Source organism: Lynx rufus, unplaced genomic scaffold (assembly GCF_022079265.1).
Source record: "Lynx rufus isolate CCGP_SWC_20201006 ecotype Redwood Valley unplaced genomic scaffold, mLynRuf1.p SCAF_6, whole genome shotgun sequence".
Lineage (NCBI taxonomy): Eukaryota > Metazoa > Chordata > Mammalia > Carnivora > Felidae > Lynx > Lynx rufus.
In genome coordinates this window covers 102,258,949-102,264,948 of record NW_025814878.1, presented here as the reverse complement: position 1 = coordinate 102,264,948, position 6,000 = coordinate 102,258,949, and positions in this window count along the sequence as shown.

Sequence of the window (6,000 nt, the reverse complement as noted above, 5' to 3'; positions counted from 1 at the left end):
AGCAACGATTAAGAACATTTTGATATTTTCATATGATGGCTACAATTCAGCCATTAAAGAGCATATTTTTGAAGAATATTTAATAATAAGGGGAAATTCTTATGACAAAAGAGAATAGCAGGTTAGGAAACTCTCTATGTAGAAGGATCCTGTTATTTATAATATTTATATTCCTGGTTTTCCAACTACCCTTTGCTGAGTTCTCCATGGTCTTTCATGTTATTTGGGGGGATATTTCCGTTATCACCTCAGTTCTCTGTGTGAGGCACTCGTGTGGTAAAGCTGACACGTCCACATTGACTTCTTACTCCTCCAACCCCGGTGACTTTATTACCAGTGATTCCTTTTCACCACCGTCCTCCCCACCTGTGCCCTCTGGACACATCTCTTTGTGTCCTGTACCATCTCTTTGGATGTTCAAAAATATGAGCTCCTGGAAAGGCCAGTGAAGACAAACTGCCAAATTCTGAAGCAAAGGATATCCTTCTGGAAATTATCTTGATTTGCATATGTAGTCCCTTCCTTAGTAGAGGGACCAGCAAATAAAATCTCTCTCTCTCTCTGTCTCTTTCTTTCAGAACAATTCAATACTGGAGACTCAAGCCACCTCTGCAAGTCCTGCCAGAACGCTGACCCCATACTCTGCCCTTTATGTGCTCCTCTCTCTCCCTCATATGATGCCCTTTATGCTGTTATGAATGCTGTGAAGAACAATCTTGCCATCTCCCATAATTAAGGGCGTTTCGTGACATTTAATTTCCTCTGTGAGATCTTAGCATTATCAGGTAGAACATTCAGTGATGTGTTTTGTACCCCACAGCTGGCCACATGAATTTCTACGTCGTAGAAATGATGTTAGATGAATCCCCTGGCATTCTACACTAATGGTTGTGTCACTCTACTGGGACCACTGTTTATACCCAAATGATGAGTTCTCTTTCTCCATATCAAACTGGGCAGGAAACAAAATGAACAGGACCGACCTGACCTCAGGATTCTCGTATCTTTTATTCGTTCATCCATACGTTCCCTGAGAAATTTTGAAGTGCGATACATTAGACTCACTGTTTAATCCTTGTCACATCGGAGTTAGAAAGGAGAGGACTGCAGGCCTGGAGGAAGGTAGAAATGAAATCGGGAGGTCAGTGAGGCTCACACATTGACACCTGGAGGGATGAGTTAGCCTGTGCCATCACTGACTCAGTAAAAGACAGGAAACCGAATGGGTGTCACGGATTGCTACTGCACTTTCCCTACAGCTCTTGGACAGGTTGTGAACATGTCTGTTAAAAAAAAGAACAAAAAACCTACAGCTGCAGCATAAACTCATGAAGGGGCCACGAAGAATCCCCAAAGTGATCCGGAGGTGATCCCCTGACGACCTTCCATCTCTGTCCCTCTGTATTGATAGCATTCCAGGACCTGGAAAACACGATTTGCTGGGGGCCTTGACAAAATCTCCCTGGAGGAAGCTACTCATCAATTAACTAATGGCAGAGAGTCTGTATCAAACGCTTCCATAAGCCATTTCCTCCTGTGAATTTCTTTAGCTCTCAGTGACCTGGCTACTATTGTCATTCCCCAGTTTACACAGGAGGAAACTGGCCCAGAGACATTGAATCGCTTGCCTGGTTCACAGAGCCGCTAGGTGTTGTGTCAGAGCTCAAATTTGACCCTAAGAAGTTTGGCTCCAAAGTGCCACTATCAACTCTGTCCTGCCTCTAGTACATCCTATGATGCTAATAGCCCAAGGATAATTTTTTTTTAATGTTTATTTATTTTCGAGACCGTGGAGACTACTTGAAACACACACACACACACACACACACACACACACACACACACACAGAGCATGGGTGGGGAAGGGGCAGAGAGAAAGGGAGACACAGAATCTGAAGCAGGCTCTAGGCTCTGAGCTGTCAGCACAGAGATTGATGTGGGGCTCGAACCCATGAACAGCAATATCATGACCAGAGCTAAAGTCGGATGCTTAACCGACTGAGCCACCCAGGCATCCCAGCACAAAGATAATTTTTGAAGCAATGAAATAGCTTGCATTTTCTATCTATCACTTCGGCATTTCTTTTAAGTCTATTTACAGTTGATGTCCTTCCTTCCTTCCTTCCTTCCTTCCTTCCTTCCTTCCTTCCTTCTTTCCTTCTTCCCTCCCTCTCCTCCCTCCCTTTCTCTTCCTTTTCTGGTTTTGTTTGCTTTTGTTTTGCTTTATTTCATTTTGTTTCCTTTCTTTTTCTGAAGTGACTAGTTTTCAACCTATCAATAACATGGGGATGAATTTAAGAATCTCCTAGTTTCACTGGTACATGTTTAACTTGGACTTACTACTTAACGCAAAACTAAATATACAAAAGAGCAAGCTACATCCTCTGTTGTCAAGCTACGCAATCTATTGAAAAGAAAAACCAAGAACAAATAATCCCAACCCCTTCTGTAACATTTCTCCCCGTTCTCGGGCAAGCATGGTGCTTCCAGAAAGCAATACTATTCACGGCTATAGATGAAATAGCTGAGGTGAGAAATCTAGTCTGGATATATCTCTGTCTACTCTTTACCTGCCTACCGCCTTCAAATTTGTAAAGACCAAACTCATGCCTACCTTCCTCCAGGGAACCTCCGCCTCCCTCAGCCCTGCCTGGATATGCGCCTCTCCCTCGTGCTTCCAGGGTGCCCTGCACACCTCTGCTATTGCATTAAAAGTGTTGGTTCGTGTGGCAGGTAGCCAACACTGGGCCTGACAAGCCACACGCACCCAATAACAGCTCAGTAAAAGTTTACTGAAAAAAAAGTATGAGGGAGTGAGGAGGATCGTGTTGAGTTGCCTTGTTGGGTTCTCAACTTTGGTGTCCCTTGTAAATAAGGACGATGCTTCCTTCATAGCACCAGGCCTGACACAGCAGTCTTGTTCAACGTTCTGAACTCACTGTTCTTCACCACTTGAGGATGAGACTGTTCATTGAGTGACACAGCGCTTGTGTCCCAATGGTCTGCCACACTTGCCAGCCATGTATTCACAACAGCTTTTCTACCGGCTCATTTCGTTTTTTAGAGGACATGTATCTGGAGTGTTTCCAAGCAGAGAGATTGGCATGCTTAACAGAATGAACAACTTATGTTTGGCTGATAATGATAGGGCAACTAATCCTGGGAGGAGTCCCCGTGGGAAGTCATGGGGGGGGCGGGGAGAGAGTTGTGGAAAGTTCTAATAGCCAGCCAGGCCAAGCAGTTTGTGCTTTGACCTGTAGGCAAAGGGAGACCATGGAAAGCTTTTGAGTTGTCAAATAACAAGAATACATAGTTACTAGAAGAGATTTTCTTAAGTTTATTTATTTATTTTGAGAGAGAGAGAGAGAGAGAGAGAGAGAGAACAAGTGGGGGAGGGGCAGAGGGAGAGGGAGAGAGAGAATCCCAAGCAGGCTCCGTGCTCTGTGCTGAGCCTGATGCGGGGCTAGGTCTCACAACCGTGAGATCCTGACCTGTCTTGAAATCAGGAGTCAGAAGCCCAACAAACTGAGCCACCCAGGAGCCCCTAGAAGAGATATTTAAAAAAAAAATTTTTTTAACGTTTATTTATTTTTGAGACAGAGACAGAGCATGAATGGGGGGAGGGTCAGAGAGAGAAGAAGACACAGAATCAGAAGCAGGCTCCAGGCTCTGAGCTGTCAGCACAGAGCCCGACGTGGGGCTCGAACTCACGGACCGCGAGATCACGACCTGAGCCGAAGTCGGACGCTTAACCGACTGAGCCACCCAGGCACCCCAAGAAGAGATATTTTTTAAAAGAAGCTTAAATGAGTCTATTATCTGCTTGAAATGTATCTTTCAGCCACTGAATTTGGGGCTTTATTGGCAGCCACAGCTTAGTTACTTAAGTAATAGCTCAGTGCCTGTCACACAGTAGGAACACAATATAAATATAAATATAAATATAAATATAAATATAAATATAAATGTATGATGATGTCCAGAAAATTAGTCACTGCAGAAAATAAATGCAAGGAATAATGTTACAAGTGTTTGCAGACCAGAGACATACAGCAAACAGAAAATGTAAACTCCATTTAAGAATCAAAATGAATGGGGGCGCCTGGGTGGCTCAGTTGGTTAAGCCTCTGACTTCAGCTCAGGTCATGATCCCTTGGTTCGTGTGTTTGAGCCCCGCGTCAGGCTCTGTGCTGACAGCTCGGAACCTGGAACCTGCTTTGGAGTCTGTGTCTCCCTCTCTCTCTGCCCCTCCCGTGCTCACGCTCTGTCACTCTCACAAAAATAAATAAACATTAAAAAAAATGAAAATCAAAAAAAAGAATCGAGATGAATAGATTAGTGATCTATCAGGTCAAGAAAGAAAGGATACAGTGGAGCAGGGGTCTGCAAATGTTTGCTGTAAAGAACAAATGGTAAATATTTTAAGCTTTGTAGGCCATGTACAGTGTCTTTTGTGTTTGGATATTTTGGTGTTTTGGTTTTTTCCCATCATTTCAAAATGTAAAAACATTCTTAGCCCAATGGACTATATAAAAACAAGCTGCATGCCAGATTTGGCCCATGATCTCTGTTCTAGAGATCTAGGCCACTAACAAAATTACTCCTGACCCCTTTTCTTTACATCATTATCAATGTTCTTTTTATTTATAGGTCACAGTAAATTCAATTTTTGGTATTAACTGTTGAATTTTGCTAAAGCCTAATATTAGTAACCTTATGAAAACCTAATAAATAAATACTTAATCTCAGGGACAGAGTCTCAAGTAGGAAACGAGAGAGCAAGAGACATGTCAGTCTTTTTAAGGTCTTTGTAAAGAAGGGGGAGAAAGAGACAGAGAAGGCAGGGGAAGAGAAAAAGCAGCGGTAGAAACAAACAAACAAACAAAAACAGATTAGCCCAGGGCTACTTACTAAGCATTCCTGAGTGTTTGTTTAAAAAAAAGAAAACAAGGAATTATTCCTCCAGGTTGAATTTTGACCTAGATTCAAATACTGCCCAAACAGTCCCATTTCTTAGAGTCATGGAGCATATTTTCACAGGAAGCTGTTTTAAAAATGAGATACTTTTGGGGCGCCTGGGTGGCGCAGTCGGTTAAGCGTCCGACTTCAGCCAGGTCACGATCTCGCGGTCCGTGAGTTCGAGCCCCGCGTCAGGCTCTGGGCTGATGGCTCGGAGCCTGGAGCCTGTTTCCGATTCTGTGTCTCCCTCTCTCTCTGCCCCTCCCCCGTTCATGCTCTGTCTCTCTCTGTCCCAAAAATAAATAAACGTTGAAAAAAAAAAAATTTAAAAAAAAAATGAGATACTTTTACCTTTATTTCGTAAAACCAGCCCTGACTGAAGGTGAACCACGGAAGTCTACAAATTGCACAACTTACTTCAGAGAATAGTAAATAGAAAAATGCAACCGATTCCCTATCTTAGCCTTTTTATAAGGAAGTAGGCTCACTGACCTCAACTTTTTGGAAGATATTATGGGCAAGAGAGAAAGTATTTTTGATAATGACCTTGAGGTCTCTTCCTGGATTGGCTGTTCAGAGAAAATAAATAAGCAACTTGATGTGTCATGTCACGAACACATCGACTGACCCCGCAGAGACATCGAAACATCAAGGCATCGTGGAGCGGAGCCCTTCCCTCCTTATTTTGAATATCCTGGTGTAATTTCTGGATTTGGTGGACCCTTCAGATGGTGTTGACGCTTTGGAGCTTCTCTGGCCCGAAGACTGAAATAAAGGAGGAATGAGATAGTGAAATGACCCAGAGGGATGTCTTCAGGAAGAGAGATGACGGTGCCCTTGAGTGAGCCCAAGGCTCTCCCTGGGTTCTTGGTTAGGTTCGAAAAGCCTTGAGAGGAGTGCAGATGAAATTTCTGCAGGTGTGCAGCCTAAAGGACAGACTCTGATGATCACAGGGCATGTGGGAGAAAAGAGTGCAGGAGAAGTGTTCAGAGAAAAGAACAATCACCCTGCTTACAGCACGCTCCGTAGTCAACTCACTTG